We start from the raw sequence: 20,012 nt of genomic DNA, 5'->3' as shown, positions 1-20,012 counted from the left end.
GCAGAGCTTGGGTCTGATCTGTTGGTTGTGGAATCGCTTAGCTCTGTCTATAGCATGTCGCTTCTGCTGTTTAGCATGCATGTAGTCCTGTGTTGTAGCTTCACCAGGTTGGCACCTCATTTTTAGGTACGCCTGGTGCTGCTCCTGGCATGCTCTTCTACACTCCTCATTGAACCAGGGTTGATCCCCTGGCTTGTTGGTAATGGTAGAGTGAGGAATATGCCGGGCCATGAGGTTACAGGTTGTGCTGGAATACAATTCTGCTGCTACTGATGGCCCACAGCACCTCATGGATGCCCAGTTTTGAGCTGCTAGATCTTTTCTGAATATATCCCATTTAGCACGGTGGTAGTGCCACACAACACATTGCTGGCAGATTAACTCATCCTGCATCAATAGACATACTAAAGGGCCTCAGGTTGTCTTAGTTATTAGTACTCTATCCTTCCCCACCCGCTCTGCCCCTCCACTCAAATCAGAAGATTCTGGGCTTGAACAAGAATCCAGGCTTTGAGTTCAAAATCTAGGTGACACTATAATGCACAAGGCACTTTTGCACTGTCCAAGAGCTGGCTGGCCTTCAGATGAGATATTAAACCAAAGTGCTATCTGCCTATTTTCGTGAAAGTTAAAGATTCAATTGCATTACTCAAAGAACAGTAATTCTCCCAGTGTCCTAACCAACAATCCTTCCTCAAGTAATAAACCATCAAAAATAAAGCGTCAGAGTCATTCATCTTATAGGGATATTGTTTGTGCAGATTTTAGGTAAATGTGGCATCAAAACTTTCACTGTAATTCAAAAATAAATCTTTGTGTGAAGCACTTGCGTGGAGCAGACTCGCTGGCGTGAAACCTGGGGCATTTTAACTCCAGGGCCTCATTACAATATTCCTGGATGGACTCCTGCCTGAACCCAGTGAGAATGTGGACTCATTCCACATTTAAATGTAGGCCTTTCAATGTTTCAGGTGTCGACCTTTCATCAGAATGTTTCCAGCATTTTCTGCCAATGAAAAAAGTTTGTCAATGAAAACTAGGAAGCTCTATAGCCATTTGTATCCACTACTGAGCAGCGCGTGTAACTGTGTGACCACAAGTTCCTATAAATAGTTGAGCATACCCTCGCGCATCATTCTGATGTTTCCATTTTGCACAGACACTGCCCTTATGGAGTCTGTGAGTGAGACTGTCCCATTAGTGCCAATTAGCTCTGAGTTATAGACTGTTTTGTACTATGAAAGCAAGTCCTTTGGGAACTGAACTGAGTCTACCAAAACTCATTTCCCTTGGATATTTAACAGGCAGCAGAGAGAGGAAATTCTCATCCCATCTGTCAAAGCTGGAGTCTGTACATGTATCCCAGAGAAAAAGAGGGCAGTGTTGTAACTCCTCCACCAAGTTTCTTGTAAAACAACTAATGGTGTGGTACTTCACTGTTACATAAAGAGGTTTGAAAGTATATCTACAGATGTGGTGGCAGGAGTGCAGTACTTCTACCACGGTTTATACCTGACAATGTAAAGGAGACAAACTCCACATTTCTGATGATGTGTGGGACCTAACTCATCCTGTGCATTCACAGCTGTCCAGAAAACAAGCATCTTTTTCCCATTTTCCCTCCAACAGCCCTCACGCTCACTAACGGCACAGTACAAAAGTAAGAAGTGGACAGGTGAGCACATGGGCGTCACGTGGCTTTGCAGCAGAGATGGTTTCCTGACTCCCTAACGCACAATGTAAAGGTGCTTTATATCTTTAAATCTATTGCAAACCAAAAGATGAATACATGTCTTTGTGCAAACAATATCTAATGAAGCACTTAATAAGTAAATCATGCCAAGAAAGGAATTCCCCATGTTCTTAGAAACAAAGTGAATTATAATGAGCCAGCTTCACACTAAACTTGGTTGAGACCATTTGTATGCACTCATGATCCAAATGGCGTTATGTAGCTATTTGTAGATTCTGTACAATCATAGTTATATTTGTTATATCTGTCACACCACAAAGCGTCTCAAGTATTAAAAAATAAAAAAGGTAATCATTGACTGCTGGTTTCTCCTGACCTGGAAGAAGAAATTTGCAAGCAAACTAGAGTAATTAACCTTAAATTCACCTCAGTATGCCTCAATTTACAGCAATTCTATTATGTGGCCTTAAAAGGGCAGGCGAGGCCAGATACAGCATTGTAATACATTGTACTTTACAGGGTATAATCTTTCTGTCATTATAAAGTGATGCACCATCCAAGTTACAATGAGCAATCCAGGTTTGCCCCAACCAGAGATCTGCTTGTGTACATAAAATATGTAGAAGACAAATATGTAGACAAATTGCATTTTTCTATGCCTGGAGCTTGATGGGAAGATGATTTCTGAAGCAACTTAGAACAACCTATCTCTCAATGGCTTAGTGAGTTTATCCAGTGAGTCGCTGAGCCATATAGACCAGGTAGGTTTTAGGTTTGATATCTGGTCTGTGCCGAGTTGTGTAATCTGAGTTGGGATGACAGTCAGGGTGCAAATATTGGTGGGAAAAATCAGCCAGGGTGGGGACTCAGCTGCGATCCCCCAATATTTGAAGTGATTTGCCAGCATGCACATGAATAATGGCTAGTTAGCTGGGTTATCAGAGTGAGACTGGCCCGAATCTGTACCCCTGCAAGGATTCAATTTTCAGAAGGGGAAAGGAGAAAATTGGTGAGAGGAATGAAAAAGAGTTAACTTTCAGTCACATCTTAGCTCAGGGGGTAAAAGCACTGTGTGATGTGTTGCTAAACCATGTAGGCCAGGAAAGCCCCATAGTGAGACAGTGTAATTAGATTATACATTCCTTAGATCGGAAGGCTGAAACAAAAAAAATCAACGCAAGTTCCTGATCCTGATCGTTATTCAGTGATGTCTGCTGTAAAATGAATGTATGGGGGTGAGACGAGATGATTGAATAGTCTGCTGAAACTCACTGTAGCCATGAAGATACATAGAATAACATCCAGGCGTGAGTCATATGGAGAGGAGGGCTAAAGGAAAGGAAATTGGAGGAGGTGCAAAGATTCGAGATAGAAGTTCTTGTTCCAACAGTACTTTGCTTGGGGTCTTCAAAAACAGCTGTAGGGGTGTAACAATTGGGCTCAACACTCCTAAGTTGGGGAGGGAGAAGGTATCCAGGATCCAACTGCTGATTGTTCTTTGAGAACCCCTACTGTTTGTATTTGGACACCAAATGAGACAGGGTTGGTCAAATGGCCTACCACCAGTCACTGAAAAGGTTTACATGTGAATAATGACCACTTGGGTGAGGTATCAGAGGACAATTACACGTGGAATGCAAAGCCCAGTGAAGAGTCAATGCTTTCAGGAAAAGAGTTGTGAAAAATTGACAAGGGGAAAAAAAATCAGTGACATTGTGATGGATTCCCAGAGAGTAGGAATAAATGGGTCTTTTTCAGGATGGCAGACTGTGACTGGTGGGGTACCACAGGATCGGTGGTTGGGCCTCAGCTATTCACTATGTATATCAATGATTTGGATGAGGGGACCAAATGTAATATTTCCAAGTTTGCTGATGACACAAAACCAGGTGGGAATGTGAGTTGTAAGAAGGATGCAAAGAGGTTTCAAGGGGATATAGACAGGCTAAGTGAGTGGGCAAGAACATGGCAGATGGAATATAATGTGGAAAAATGTGAAGTTATCCACTTTGGTAGGAAAAAGAGAAATGCAGAGTATTTTTTAAATGGTCAGAGATTGGGAAATGTTGATGTTCAAAGGGACCTGGGTGTCCTTGTACATGAGTCATTGAAAACTAACATGTAGGTGCAGCAAGCAACTCGGAGGACAAATGGTATGTTGGCCTTTATTGGAAGAGAATTTGAGTACAGGAGTAAAGATGTCTTACTGCAATTATATAGGGCCTTGGTGAGATCGCACCTGGAGTATTGTGTACAATTCTGGTCTCCTTACCTAAGGAAGAATATACTTGCCATAGACGGAGTACAACAAAGGTTCACCAGACTGATTCCTGGGATGGCAGGATTGTCGTATGAGGAGGGATTAAGTAGACTAAACCTGTATTCTCTAGTGTTCAGAAGAATGAGGGATGATCTCATTGAAACATACAAAATTCTTACAGGGCTCGTCAGGGTAGATGCAGGGAGGATGTTTCCCCTGGCTGGTGTGTCTAGAACCAGGGATCACAGTCTCAGAATAAGGGGTGGACCATTTGGGACTGAGATGAGGAGAAATTTCTTCACTCAGAGGGTGATGCATCTTTGGAATTCACTACCCTAGAGGGCTGTGGAGGCTCAGTCATTGAGTACATTCAAAACAGAGATCGATAGATTTCTAGATATTAAAGGCATCATTGGATATGGGTATGATGCAGGAAAATGGCATTGAGGTAGAAGATCAGCCATGATCTTATTGAATGGTGGAACAGGCTCGAGGGGCCGGACGGCCTACTCCTGCTCCTATTTCATAAGTTCTTATGTTCTGTCCACTACCATGGATCAGTTTGTCTACAATCAGAAATTTCAAGCTTACAAGCCAAAGATCCTTGAATCTGAACAAACTATGTAAAGTAGATGACAATGCTACTTTTGCACGGGTGGGGATGTGGGGAGGGGGGACTGACCCCCCCTCAGGCAGATAGATACATTTAACAATGAGATCTATAAAAAGCATGGTTACTTACAGCACTCGAGATGCATGGTCGTGAACTTCCCAATTTGATCAAGCAGCATCACACTGAAACAACAAGGAAGCAGATAAGTGTTTAGCACTTATTCTATTAATATCTATCACATATTGAAGTTTAATGGTTTCCAAAGAGCCTTTCTACATCAGTCTATCCAACCATCACAGGACTAATCACTTCAGAGAATGGTTTTGAGCTCTTCTCTCAGATTTATGGTTTCTTTGTTACATTCAGCATGGGAGTAGAGAGAAGATAAGTACAGATACAGAAATTGCTGGAACTTATGTCAGGGACTACAGTATGAAAATAACATTTTTTTAAAAATGCAGTGGCAGTAATTATATGCACAATGTTGGCAAATAGAAAAATATTAATCTAATTTCCACTGTGGAAGATGTGAAGAGATAGCAGTCAAATACATATTCATTTAATCATATTAAATATGCTATTATTTTGAAGAAAGGTTTTTGAGATTTTTAAAATCTTTGAAGCATAGTGAACTAATTATCTTCAAGGTATGCAAAAACAGAACAAAAGTGCAACATTTCCTGTGTGCGGCATTCTCTTCCATTCTCCTTGTGTATCTGTATCGCTCCAGGCTAATTTGCAAACATTTGATTCACATTAAACTAAGTAGTCCCTAAAAAAAAACAATAAACATTGTCTTGGGGCATTGTTACACTGCCATTGCTGGTGCTGAGTGATCAGGGCCGGAAGACCTGAATTATACTGGTACTCGTTTCATTCAGATTGTGGGAGAGCAGTGTTCCTGCGCTGGCTCCCTCTGTCTATAGGCACTGGCTTAAATCAGCTTCCTCATTCCAATGGAGGAATCATGGACCCCTGTGAAAGTGAGACTCGATTTTGCTACTGGGACAAGAGAACTCGTTGCAGCATCGTAAGCACGGAGAGCTGGCCACTCCCCAGTAATCCAAAGTAAGCAGGAATCAGCGTAAAAGCACCTTAATACTGCCTGCCCGGCAACAACAGGACTCTGCTCACCAGCACAAAATTGCCAGTTAAAATTTAATATTAGTAGAGGGCATACTGTCCCATTAGCTCTCCAATATTAAAACATTAACAAAGGAGATTATACAAGTCCCAGGTGCCTGAGGAATGATTAAAATTGGTTTTCACTCTGGTCTCAGTTAAACCTCAACTGGAACAAAGTCCAAAATGGTGTGTACGACTTCCTGGATGTTGTCTCACACCTCTTTGCTTAGGTGCGTTATGGTGATTTTGTAACCTGAATTAGACAGCACAATTTGCACCGACACACAACCGTAACCTTGAAGCAAACTGTGTTATCTAACTTGGCCTATAAGTAGATACTTAAGAAACCAAACCATGCCACCTGCTACAGTGTCCAATGTGGTCTTACAGACAACAACAACTTGCATTTATATTAACGTGGACTCTAAATTTACAACGATTGAATTAAACACAGCAATGCAGAAAATTAAGCATTGTGATTATACACCCCCCCTACCCACCAGTAGCCATGTAATCTCCTAGGAGAGCCAAGAAAAGAGATATAAACCCAAAGCCTACAAAGGAAAAAAAATCTGGAAAATTTCTCTCCGAAACCTCCCCTTGGCAGTTGAAAACTAGTCCAAGAGTCACAACGACCATGCTTATATTACCTGGTATTTGCTGGTTCCATTGTTGTAAGCTAATCAATATGTGTATATGTATACATGCATATGTATATTTTTGGCAATTGGAGGCATTTTCTTTTCTAATTTCTTAAAATTCTTGTGCTCAAGATGAGGAATATTCGTCCTGGGGAATGGAATTCTTCTGTTACAAGGTACCCAGTGTCATCATCATGCACTCCCAGGTCATGTACGGCACAGCCAGATGCAGTGTAGAGTTCCCTCTGCTCTGCCCCTACGGCATTCCTTAGCCCAACCTCAGAAGAGCAGTCTTACTGCAGCAGCAGCAGCAGCAGCAACAACAACAACAACAGGTTGTATTTACGTATTGCCTTTAACACAGAAAAATGTGACAGTGCACTTCAGAGAGGCGTAATAAAAAAATGGATGCTGAGCCAAAGAAGGAGCTATTAGGAGGGGTGAGAGGTGGGCTTTAAGGAGGGTCTTAAAGGAATAGACAGGTGGAGAGGCAGAGAGTGTAAGGGGGGAAATCCATTGGGTGGGGCCTAGGTTACAAGAATTTTAAGAAATTAGAAAAGCGTGGCCGTCAATGATGCTACGAAAGTGGAGGGAAGGGGGCTGGATGAGGTCAGAGTCAGCAGAATGAAGAATTTGGCGACACAGTTGTAGGGCTGAAGGAGGTTCCAGAGATTCCCGCACCCTTCCCGGCTCCCCAATAAAATCATGCCCTTGGTGTGGGATGGGAAAAGGGCAGCGTAGTTTTTGATAAGCTGAAGTTTACAGAGAGTGGCCATGATGGGATTAAAACGTAAGGCTGAGAATTTTAAAATTTGAGATACTATGGGTCCGGGTGCAATTATCGGTCAGTGGGGACAGGGGTGATGGGTGAGTGACATGATTTCAACTTGGAAAAACGAGTGAGTTGGGGGTGGGGAGGGGCAGTAAAAATTTTTAAAATCTAAAACCCGCCCCCAACCCGCCCACTTCCGGTTTCAATGGAGGCGGGACGAGGGGCGGGCGACCAACCCGCTCTCAGGAGGTGGGTCGGTCACTGAAAGCTTTGAAGGAGACTGCAGGCCTCCAACTTAACAGCTTTTTTGTTTTTAACCCCTGGGGGCCGGGACTCCTGGGCCTTCTATTTCACGCCACGTGAGAGGAGGTGAGAAGGCCCGAAACAGCAGATAACTGCCTTTATAGCACAGCTTGTGGGCTCGGAGGAGCAGGAGTGCTTCCTTCAAGCCTGCCTGCAGTGAACACCCTTACGATCTCTGCCCCCTCCTCACCATCTCAAACACCCCCACGATCTTCGACTCCCCTCATGATCTCCGACCCCCGTGATGACCCCCGATCCCTCACGATCTCCGACACCCCCACAATCCCCAATCCCCCCTCACAATCTCCAATCCTCCCCTCACGATCTGCGACCCCTGCGATGACCTCCGACTCCTACCCCTCCCCCTCCCCCCGAAGACTGACCCCCCCGATGACTGAACCCCCTCCAGTGATCCCTGACCCCCCTCCGATGATCCCCCCCCCCACTCCCATCTAACACTTATCTGTTCACATCCTCTTCCTTCCTCTTCTCCCGTCTGACTGAGGCCAGCCTGTCAGGCAGGAAACCGTAAGGATGTCTGGGAAACCTGTGTTTCTGTTTTTCCCGTCAGGATTTCCACCCCCCCCCCCCCGCCCCCTTCCTGGCTCCCCGCTAAAATCATGCCCTTGGTGTGGGATGGTAAAATGGTAGCATAGTTTTTGAAAAGCTGAAGTTTACAGAAAGTGGAAGATGGGAGGCCGGCCAGGAAAACATTGTTATATCTGGAGGTGACAAAAGTGTGGATGAGGTTTTCAGCAGCAGACGAGCTTAGATAGGGTCTTTGTGATGGAGAAGTTATGAAGTTGGAAGCTCAGCTCATGATCGACCAGGACGCCAAGGTTACAAACAGTCTGGTTCAGCTGATGACTGTTGTCGTGGAGAGGGTTGAGAAAGGTTGCAAGGGTACTAAAATTATGGTGGGGGCTGAAGATGATCGCTTCGGTCTTCCCAATGTTTAATTGGAAGAAATCGCAGCTCATCGAAGATTTGATCTCGGACAAGTAGTCTTACAAATTGTGTAACATTTCTTCCATTTTCCACACCATTATCCTGTGGCCTGAGTAAGATTGCTAATTAATGCCAATTTAGAGACAGTTTCGAGTTGTTGGTCCATTCCAATTGGAACGGAACCGACACTGCATAAACTCATTACTGAAGGCACTATTTTTGCATTGATATCATTAGTAGTAATCAACAAACTGCTATTGGCTCTCACAGTGTGATTATAGAACCTATATCAATCAGTATGAAGATTCAATAATTTGTAGGGAAATAATTTTGGGAAAAAATTCTTTTAAAGCTCCGAATTCTTCAATAATTAAATCATCCTTCCCTTAAGACAAGATTCAGTAAATGATGTGAGATGGCACTTAATTTAATTGAGATGACATGACAAACACTAGTTACAGCAGAACGCTTCCATGCCTGCACGAAAAAGCAGCGCGCACTTGTACAAATATCTATTAGAGCCACTAGCTTACTCAATGAATGCAATTTTCAGCTGTTAAATTGGTAAATTCAACCAAATGACAAGGCCTGCCATGGGCTGACTGCTCCCTATTACTTTCATGTTTAATTGTTCAGCTGTCTCTTTGAATAAAAATGTCAGCATATCACTTAAGCCACAAAGACCTTGTAACTATGTCATTATGTCACATTACTGCTTAAAAGGTGGGAAAAAGTTTATGTTCTTAATGATGAGGGCGTGCAGTCTGCCATTTGATTGATGGAAAAATACCGAGAGCTTGTATTTTTCAGTAGTTTACCAGCTTTTCTTTGAGACTATAACACTGCAGTTTCATTCTCAAATCTCTCATTTCCATTTGCAAAATCTCATGTTTGTGTTGCAGTAGAGTCACTCATACTTGTGCATTAATGTAAGGCACTACAGTGTACCTGGATTTGTAAGTACTTGTAATGCATAACAGCTGCAGAGGGTGATACCAAAAAGGCGCTGCATCAAATCTGAGTTTTATCTATTCGCCATTTTAAGCCAGATACTGTGTAAAATGTTGAATAACAACATATCTGTATGGAATTGGTAGCAGTGATTGTATTACATCATAAGCCTATGAAGTGCAAGGAAAACTACTGAGAGACTTTTAACAAATGAAAACAAAATACATGAACATTATTGTGCACAGCCTCAACTGTTTCAGCTCTCCAATATTACCCTGGTGAACCATTTTGGTTTTAATGCATGTACATTTTCCATCAATTAATAGCCCGGAATTTCCTGAAAACTCGCATACAAATAACGGCATAATGCCGATTTTCGGCACAAAAGATAGAGGAAATTTGGGGTCACTGATTTATGACTGTTATTAACTATGTCTGAATTTCCATGATCTTTTGCACCGATTCCGCAAAAACTCTGTCCAGATCCTTTGCTGAACATTAACATAACTTCGTCCCCATGCAAAAGTTCAGTTCACCATGATTTCCTGAATTCACACCAGCTCTGAATGGGCTGTAAATTTACACCTAAAATTTGAGGTTCAGTCGGACCAAAGTCACACTTCTGGCATTTTATGGTGATTTTTTAAGCATTTTTAAAAAATTTCACCTATTGAGACCTACAACGTATCTTTGAATGCATTTTTATGGCATCAGAATAATTTGCATGAAAAAGTGTAGAAGTTCCACAATTACATTTTCTTAAACATGCTGTGCCTAATGTGCATAATTTGATGGCTTCAAACATAGATTTTTATGCACAAAGAGAGACTTAAGGAAGGAATATGGAGGAAATAACACGCTTTCCTCGGGCCCCGATTGTGTACGCTGAGTTCCATTTGTTTTCTGCCAGTTTTTAACACTCTGGCGTATGCCAATGAGAAGAAATTTTGGCGTAACATCGGCGTAAATTTCGACATAATTTGCCGGTTACGCCGTTTCAGGAAATTCCTGGCTAATATCTGCAGCAGTTGTGGCTCTGAAATTGCAAGCAGCCAGTTGCCCCTCAGAAATGCTACTTATTCCTGCCAATCCAATCCAACACTGACCCTGCCATAATTGGTGGGGGTTGGCTCACTCATATACTCACAGGCATTGATGTGGCACAACTCTCATGCAACACAGGAGTCACTCGAAGAGGACTTCAGGTGCAGCCTTTAAAAAAAATCAGCACTTACTTGAAACTGTCAGCCTTGGTCCAAACACGGACAAAAGAGTTGAAGTCCAGAGGTGAGGTGAGAGTAACTGCCCTTGACATCAAGGCAGCATTTGACCGAGTGTGGCACCAAGGAGCCCGAGTAAAATTGAAGTCAATGGAAATCAGGGGGAAAACTCTCCAGTGGCTGGAGTCATACCTAGCACAAAGGAAGATGGTAGTGGTTGTTGGAGGCCAATCATCTCAGCCCCAGGACATTGCTGCAGGAGTTCCTCAGGGCAGTGTCCTAGGCCCAACCATCTTCAGCTGTTTCATTAATGACCTTCCCTCCATCATAAGGTCAGAAATGGGGTTGTTCGCTGACGATTGCACAGTGTTCAGTTCCATTTGCAACCCCTCAGATAATGAAGCAGTTCATGCCCGCATGCAGCAAGACCTGGACAACATCCAGGCTTGGGCTGATAAGTGGCAAGTAACATTCGCACCAGACAAGGGCCAGGCAATGACCATCTACAACAAGAGAGAGTCTAACCATCTCCCCTTGACATTCAACAGCATTACCATTGCCAAATCCCCCACCAACAACATCCTGGGGGTCACCATTGACCAGAAATTTAACTGGACCAGCCACATAAATACTGTGGCTATAAGAGCAGGTCAGAGGCTGGGTATTCTGTGGCGAGTGACTCACCTCCTGACTCCCCAAAGCCTTTCCACCATCTACAAGGCACAAGTCAGGAGTGTGATGGAATACTCTCCACTTGCCTGGATGAGTGCAGCTCCAAAAACACTCAAGAAGCTCAACACCATCCAGGACAAAGCAGTCCAAATGATTGGGACCCCATCCACCACCCTAAACATTCACGCCCTTCACCACCAGTGCACAGTGGCTGCAGTGTGTACCATCCACAGGATGCACTGCAGCAACTCGTCAAGGCTTGTTCGACAGCACCTCCCAAACCCGCGACCTCCACTACCTAGAAGGACAAGGGCAGCTAGCACATGGGAACAACACCACCTGCATGTTCCCCTCCAAGTCACACACCATCCTGACTTGGAAACAAATCACTGTTCCTTCATCGTCGCTGGGTCAAAATCCTGGAACTCCCTACCTAACAGCACTGTGGGAGAACCTTCACCACACGGACTGCAGCGGTTCAAGAAGGCGGTTCTCCACCTCCTTCTCAAGGGCAACTAGGGATGGGCAATAAATGCTGGCCTTGCCAGCGACGTCCACATCCCATGAATGAATTAAAAAAAAACAGGCAGAGGAATCAGTAGGTAAGTGGTGAATCAGCTGCAAGACTAAATGTAACGTTCATTAGCAGGTTCAAATGGCTCATCTGAGATTTCGTGAATATTTTGAAGAAAGCCTTTACCTGGAGGAGTAGGCAGAGGGACCCAAAAAGGGGAATCATAGATAGAATCATAGAATGTTACAGCACAGAAGGAGGCCATTCGGCCCATCGAGTCCACGACGGCTCTATGCACGAGCAATCCAGCTAGTCCCACTGCCCTGCCCTATCCCCGTAGTCCTGCACATTTTTTCCTTTCAAGTACTTGTCCAGTTCCCTTCTGAAGGCCATGATTGAATCTGCCTCCACCACTCCCTCGGACAGTGCATTCCAGATCCTAACCACTCGCTGTGTAAAAAAGCTTTTCCTCACATCACCTTTGGTTCTTTTGCCAGTCACCTTAAATCTATGGCCTCTGGTTCTTGATCCTTCTGCCAATGGGAACAGTTTCTCTGTATCCACTCTGTCTAGACCCTTCATGATTTTGAACACCTCTATCAAATCTCCTCTCAACCTTCTCTGTTCCAAGGAGAACAATCTCTGGGAGCAGACAATGTGAAGGGGACAGAAAGGAAGTGCCCATTACTTCAATGAGCCTGACCTTCAGACATTCACCATTTCATTCCTGTAAAGCAACAGATGTCAGGGGCTTCCTTGTCCTTAACTGTCTACTTTACGTGTGGGGTTATAATCAGGTTATGCCCTTTTTCTTGTAGAACCATTACAGCAACGAGGAACACAAGAAGATGAAGAGCAGGAAGACAATGATGATCAATTGTCAGCAGGAAGAAATTTCTCCCTTGTAGACTTTGGTGATGCAGATAATGATAATGGAAATAACGAGCAACAGGCCAAAGAGGACTCCCTGGAGAAAGATCCTCCTCCATTCTCTTGCCCCACCTGCTCGGTATTAACCCCTGTGAAACTTGCTTCCTCACTTCTAGCTCAGGTGCTTTCACCTGGGGGGAGTAGGTAGTCTAACTGAGGATGTGACCAAATGAGGGAGCTGGAGGAGTGGGAAGTGGGTGAGGATATGCCAGTTTCCCAGCAGAGGCAGCAGAGATGAATGCCCTTGGCTTGGGAATCATAGGACTCAGATCTCATAGGTACTCACCTGCAAAGAAGGATACAAAGAAGGATCTACTTGCAGAGGGGTCATGATCCATGACAGCCGGGGATATGTTTTGTCCCCCACAAGCCATCTGGTTACTTCAGATTCTTCCTTTAACAGCACAAGGAGGGCGTTATTCTGAGGAAAAATCAGCATGGCATCTTCCAGCAAATCTGGCACTGGCATGCAGAATTTTTTGCATCTGATCACAAACAATCTATGAGTATGAGTGGAAGCCCTTTCTATTCAGAAAGTTTCGGTGGGGGGGTTACTGTAGGAGTTCACAACACTATACGAGTGCCAGGCAGATTCTATAATGGACGGGCGATCCTCTACCACCCAAGTGATGAAGGTTAAAATTACCCTCAGTGTATGGATGTATGTCAGGGTAATATATGTGTCTGTATCAGTCTTTGAATGGTATATGGATGTGCATATGTCTGACTGTATCCTTATGTTGGTAAAGTTGGGTTTTCTGTGTCTTTTTGTATTGCTGTGTGTGGCGCATGATTGTGCACATACCTTTGGGTATGTGTGCGCATGCATATGTGTGGGTGATGTATGGGAGCTCATATCTTTCTCTGTGCCTGTATCAATGGGCTAAATTTTAAAAATGAGCCGGGAAGGCGGCGGGGGGCGGTTAAATTGAGGTCGGGAAATCCATTAGTACAGGTTTCCCGGATATCATTATGATTTTGACGTAAAGACGTCTTTTATTTTTTTTGTCGGTTTCCCGTCCGACTGTTCAGGTAAGTCTTTGTTGTATGGATAGGGAGGGGCACGGGGGCATGGGTGGGCACAGGAGCATGGGTGGACACGGGGGCATGGGTGGACACGGGGCATGGGTGGACACGGGGCATGGATGGTCATGGGTTGGCATGGGAGGACATAGGTTGGCACGGGGGTTGTGAGTCATGGGGGATGGGATCGGGGTCAATCACGGGGGGGGGCGTTGTCGGGATCAGGGGTCATCGTGGGGGTCCTCGATCGCTGAGGGGGAGGATCAGGAGTTGGGGCTGGGAGGATTGGAGTGGGGGGAGGATCGGGGTCAGGGATTGGGGAGAGGATCGGGGTCAGGGATCGGGGGATCAGAGTGGGGGGGGGGAGGTTTGGGGTCAGGGATCGGGGGTCTATGATTGGGTGGAAGGGGGGATCAGGGATCGGGGGTCGGTGCAAGTAGGCTTGTTGGGCTTGGGGGAAGCACTCCTGCTCCTCCGAGCCCACAAGCTTCTAGGCACCTATCTGTTAGTCTCGGGCCTTCTCGCTTCCTTTTACGAGGTGTAAATCAGAAGGCCTGGGAATCCCAGACCCCCAGGGTTGAAATCGGGAAGTCCAGAAAAATGGAGGCCCGAAGCCTCCTTGAAAGGTTTTAAGGCCCGACCCGCCTCCTGGGAGCGGGTTGGTCACCGGCTCCTCTTCCCACCCTGGTGAAAACCGGAAATGGGCGGGTTGGAGACGGGTTGTGGGTGGGTCTGAAATGGTGGCAATTTTCAATGCCACCTGCCCCCAATCCACTTGTTTTTCACTTTGAAAATTGAGCCCAATGTGTCTGTGCATGGATGGTTTTAGGGTTTGGGTGTGTCAAAAAATGTATGTGGTGTGGATATACAGTCGGTATGTGCTTGTATCAGTGCATCTGTGTGTGATGTATTGGTGTGTACGTGTCAGCGTGTGGTGTGTGGGTGTGTCTGTGTGGTGTATGGGTATGTACAAATGGTGTATGTGCGTGTATGTGTCAGTGTGTGATGTATAAGCTTGTCAGTGTGTGATGTTTGTCAGTGTGTGATGTATAGGTGTGTCAGTGTGTGATGTATAGGTGTGTCAGTGTATGGTGTATAGGTGTGTATATATGGTGTATGGGAATATATGTGTCATTGTGTGGTGTATGGGTGTGTCAGTGTGTAGTGTATGGGATTGTCAGTGTGTGGTGTATAGGTGTGTCAACGTGTGGTATATAGGTGTGTCAGTGTGTAGTGTACAGGTTTGTCTCTTTACGATGTATAGGTGTATATATATGATGTTTGGGTGTGTCTCTGTGTGATGTATAAGTGTGTATATATGCTGTATATATACTTCTGCTGGTCTTCATTGCTCTGTGCTGTTGTCGATGCAGCATGAGCTCTTCATTGTGATGTTAGCACATAGATCTGTGGAGCTGGTGGAGATGCAGTTTTTTTTGGTTTGCCGTTACTGCCCATACACTGATGTCATTACGCCAGTACTTCACATTTGCTGAACACCAGAATCAGGTTTGTAACTGGTTTACACAGATATTAAATGTTGTTAAATACTGTTAAAATGTAGGTCATTTTCCTGAAACCAAGCAGACAATGTAAAAGCAGATTTTGTCAGTATCTGTATGTGCATATGGATGGGTAGTTGGGTGGGATGTGAACTTCTGCATCTGTAAACACAACTGATGTTCTCAAAAGCTAAGGATAACATGCATCCAGGACCACTCAGATGGTAATTTATTTAAATAGTTTGTTGGTTTGATTCTCCAGAAAAGCCTTGGTTCACCAGAATGATACCAGGACTTAAAGGGTTATGTAATGAGGTTGAATAAACTTGGCTTGTATTTTCTTGAGTATAGAAGGCTGAGTGGTGATCTCATCAAGGTCTAATCAAGAAAAAATGATAAAGGGATTCGATAGCGTAGATACAGAGAAATTATTTCCTCTGATGGAGAAGCGAAAACAAGAGGGCATAATCTTAAAATTAAAGCTCGGCCATTTAGGAGTGAAATCAGGAAACACTTTTTAACACAAAGGGTAGTGGAAATCTGCAACGCTCTCCTTCAAAGGGCGGTGGATTTGGATCAATCATGATCGATAGACTTTTGTTGTGTTTGGTATAAAGGGATATGGATCAAAGATGGGGAAATGGAGTTGAGTTGCAAATCAGTCACGATCTACCTGAGTGCCGGAACAGGATTGAAGGGCTGAATGGTCTACTCCTATTCCTATGTTCCTTCTATAAACAATATATAACACAACATAGTTTTCTCATTTCAATTACAGATGTCCAAATAATTAATAAAGCTTGTTATCAGTTCAGTACTTCGCAGCACTTCAGTACTTGGAAAAATATCAATATCATAAATTTTAAGTGATTGAGAATAGACAGCAAATTTAGCAAATTCTCTGTGGTTCCTTCCATTCTGTAGTCAATTCTACTTTAACAGTCTTTGGGTGCCACACAAAAAGGTGTTCTAATGAGCGACTAGTTACAGAATGAATCAATATAGCTTCTCAAGAGATTTGGAAACCACAAGTATTGCATATTATAGGAGGGGAATTATAGGAGGGGATGTGGTATATCACAGTGTTAAAGTGAGGGGTGTCGGAAAAGTACCTTGAAAACTGTCTGAAATGTGTTCTCAAATAGAGTTCAACTAAAGTAACGACACAAAATGAAATAGTAGTTGCACTGAATGGTGGGAAGTAGCTGAGAAGCAAAGCTACTCAGGCAAATACAGGCTTCTAAACTAACTGAGTCATAAGGCTTCTAGATTTGTGTATACAAACAATACATTCTCCACCTCAGGCACAGGGAATAGCCCTAGTGGGAAAGGGGGGATGTCACGATTTACCTGGTCCAGTGTGGGAACCTGTATCAAAGATACAAGTCCATAAATGGCATTTAGGGAAACATAAAGATGTCACATTGCTTCACATTTGTGTGTGACATCTTGATGGTTCGGCAAGATGGGTTGTAAAACAGAGACACACAGTCACTAAAGTCCATGGCTCAAAGGTACCATTGCCCTTCCAGGTTTGTTAGAAATGAATGACAGCAAAAGGGGTGAAACCCTCTAATACATGTGTCACTCAGATTGGTCAATAGTATGGAAGGGGTTTGTCCTTGAATTTAAGGTATTTAAAGGGAGTACTTGGTATACCTCTGGTTCTCTTTGTTAGGTTCTCTTAGTTAGATGTAGTTTCTCTTTGTAGTTGGAAGAAGATTGTTATTATCTTCTTCGGTAGTAATCTTTACCTAGCAGGTGTAAAAAGGTAATCTTACCAGTACAAGGTACCTTCAGGACACAGTCAGAGGAAGAAGTTAAATTGTGGCTACACTAATCAGTTACAGGCAGAGATGCATGTGTCGCTTAACCACCTAAATGTCTGAGATCAGGGAAGGTGAAAGGCAAACCAGTTAGCAGGTATTGTCGTTGGTTGGAACCGAGGATCCAAGTGGAAGAGATAATCTCGCCGCCAAAGGGATACATTGACTCAACGCTCCAGAAGATAATGTGTGCATCCCGGAGAAGGAGATCGACTCAATCACACTGCTCATGAGGATAAGGTCTGATAAACTCTGGCAACATTGCTTACCAACTTTAATCTCTCAGGTAGACTTGTTATCTAATGCTGTTAACCGGTCAGCTGTCTATGAATTTAACCATAATCTAGCCTCACCTTTTTCGTAGCCTCAGACACTGATCTCAGCTATAATTTTATAGTCAACAGCTAGTGATGAATCACAGTGAATTGCCTTTACAACATCTGTTACTCATTTTGTTAAGTAACTCTGTCCATTAACGATTTGCTATTCAAACTGCTAGATAACCCAGATTACATCTATTTATATCTATTAATTGCTCACATATTCGATGTTTAACTCCAAGTTGTGATTTTGGAATCAATAAATGACTTGTTGTCTGACTTATTCTTTGATTATTTGGCAAGAAAAGATTAATTCATTCACTCAATAGCTTTTGGGTATCTTAATCAAGGGTTGTTGCAATAAACTCAAATTCGATCCGAACTGGTTAATGTAAGATGGTTTGGCGGCATTCATTCCTCGACCTTAAACTGGGCGGGAAATCCCAAACAGTTACTCAGTGAGGAGTTAAGGTGAGGTGGTTAAGGATTTGTCTGGTATCTTGGCGTATACTTGTTGGGATACTTAAAGGGGTTGAATGCAATATTCAGTAACTCAGTATACAAAAACTCTCTCTGGATGGTAATAGACAGAAAATATGAGAGTCTTATAAAAGATGGAGAGAACAGTCAGTACTCAAAGGCTTCATTTGCATTAGAAACACACCTCCTTAATGTGGACCAGGGCACACAGAATTGTAATTGCCATTATACTTCACTAATGAATGACAGAATGTGTCATTTCTACAGTGCACTCTCATTATTACTCATCTAACTTGCATTAGAACAAACTTCCAGTCAGAATTGTCATTATAGTCAATAGAGGACCTCAAATCTCAATTAAACAAAACCCTTCAAATAAATTGTGCTTTTTAAATTTATATGTTACCACCAACATTACACAAGTATGCCAGACCACTGTATAAAAGATTTGATAACATTTGTTTTGAAGCTGGTGACAATTCAGGGGTTCCGATATATTTTCTTATGATTTCTCAGCCTTAAAAAGAAAAACAATGTGGAGATGTTTGCTTTTTGTTTGATGTAAAGAGATTGTTCTACAAACGCCAAAAGGATTTAGAAAAACAACTTTGAACATCCAAAAAACAAGGCTCTGAAATTATACTGTATGAAAATTAATGTACAAACACGAAGCAAGTCTGTATGCAATTCCTTTGTCCACTATTTTAACAAAGTGGTAACCTGTTTTAATAACAGATAATGTATAAATGCAAGAAGCAGTCATATGCTAATCTTCATTGCATAATTTGAAGGCTTAAGCATGTTTTAAATACTGAGTTTTCTAAATACCTCCATATGAACTATATTTTTTATTCCCACTCATGCATCTGACTGTAGCCCACTCGTGGAAATAAGGTAACATGTTTCAGAATGGAGTAATATCCCAATGGAGAACAAATAATTCTATTCAAATCAAATAAATAATTTAGGAGGAATTTCTTTACGCAGAGAGTGGTGAGAACCGGCAACTTTCAGCTGCATGGAATGGTTGAAGCAGATAGCGTTGATGGGTTTAAGGGGAGGCGTGGTGCATACATAATGGAAAAGGAATAGAGGGATATGGGGGCAGGGTGGAAGAGGTAATCAGAGTGGGAGGGGGCTCGTGTGGAATATAAACAACTGGCATAGATCATTTGGGCCGAATCGCCTGTTTCTGTGCTGTAGATTCTATGTAATTCTCTGCTGCTGTCGCCGACTGATCAGTTTACAGCGTAGGCCAGTGATCAAACTCTCCTGGTCTGTATGATTCAATTTCACATGAGACAGTGAATTTACCAACTGAGCCACTGGGAGGGCTCAGTTAATTTGATTTTATCAGCGATTAAGCATGCTGAGATATCGGAATAATTCTTGGCTACAAAGCACTTTGGGATGTCCTGAGGTGGTGAAAGTTGCTATATAAATGCAAGTTCATTCATTCATTAATCCACATTGGGTTATGTGACTTTAAACTGCATGTATACTGCACGAGACCTGTGCTAATGGTCCCAGTTTCTGATGTATTCATCAAAGGAGACAAACTGCAGAATTCCCCAAGGTTAGAAAAACAACTACAGTTGCCAAGCTGAATCCTCACCGCACCACCTTAATTCAGACGATATAAACTGCCATTATAGTTTTGCTATCACTGCATCCTCTTTTAGAAAACTGATCTTTCTTTATTGCTCTCCCGGGCTCTGCTTTTACACAAAACCCCACGGGCAGCAAAAGGCGTGGGAATGAATACGCACGTTTGCATTACTAAATCTGTCTCCCTTATCCTGGCAGGAGGACATTTTTGTGGCTCTCAAATATAATGAGTTCTTGGAACCTGGATTTTTAATGCCATGGATGCTGCTGATGAAAGGAAGACCCACGCCTCTGTAGTCAGCTGTACTCTATATCATGTAAGAACACGTATACACGATGTGCATTTCTTTCTTGTCCGGAATTTTTATTTGGTGTCATGAATTCATCTCGTTTTTACTTCTGAAGTCCCTGGTTATTAGGCTGAGTGGGGAAATATATGATCAAACTGCACAGAACAAGGGAGGGAAAAAAAGCAGAATGCAAATCAGGTCAGATGAATTTGCGTACTGGTTAGCGGTCCTGAAAACTCACATTCCCGCTCTGTCACCCTAACAATGGCAGAGCTGGACTCCCGAAGCATAATAACATAAGAAATAGGAGCCGGAGCAGGC

General features: G+C 43.2%; 2 long non-coding RNA genes across 3 annotated transcripts in view; one reads left to right on the top strand and one right to left on the bottom strand.

The window, feature by feature from the left end:
- LOC137320434 (uncharacterized) overlaps positions 1 to 20,012 on the bottom strand; it is a 325,461-nt gene that overhangs the window by 69,602 nt on the left and 235,847 nt on the right. The window contains exon 2 of the long non-coding RNA XR_010962522.1: positions 4,696 to 4,748. This is a non-coding gene — a long non-coding RNA (uncharacterized lncRNA). The remainder of the gene's footprint in view (positions 1 to 4,695; positions 4,749 to 20,012) is intronic.
- The window catches only part of LOC137320433 (uncharacterized), a 55,876-nt gene continuing 52,706 nt past the window's right edge, over positions 16,843 to 20,012 (top strand). The window contains exons 1-2 of one of the 2 annotated variants that reach the window (XR_010962521.1): positions 16,843 to 17,233; positions 19,600 to 19,718. This is a non-coding gene — a long non-coding RNA (uncharacterized lncRNA). Of the gene's footprint in view, positions 17,280 to 19,599; positions 19,719 to 20,012 lie in introns of both variants that reach the window. The other variant, XR_010962520.1, reaches the window with a different exon arrangement.

This window comes from Heptranchias perlo, chromosome 4, assembly GCF_035084215.1.
Source record: "Heptranchias perlo isolate sHepPer1 chromosome 4, sHepPer1.hap1, whole genome shotgun sequence".
In the NCBI taxonomy this organism is placed as follows: domain Eukaryota; kingdom Metazoa; phylum Chordata; class Chondrichthyes; order Hexanchiformes; family Hexanchidae; genus Heptranchias; species Heptranchias perlo.
The sequence above is the reverse complement of the archived record's forward strand: the minus strand, read 5'-3'. Positions and strand labels throughout refer to the sequence as shown.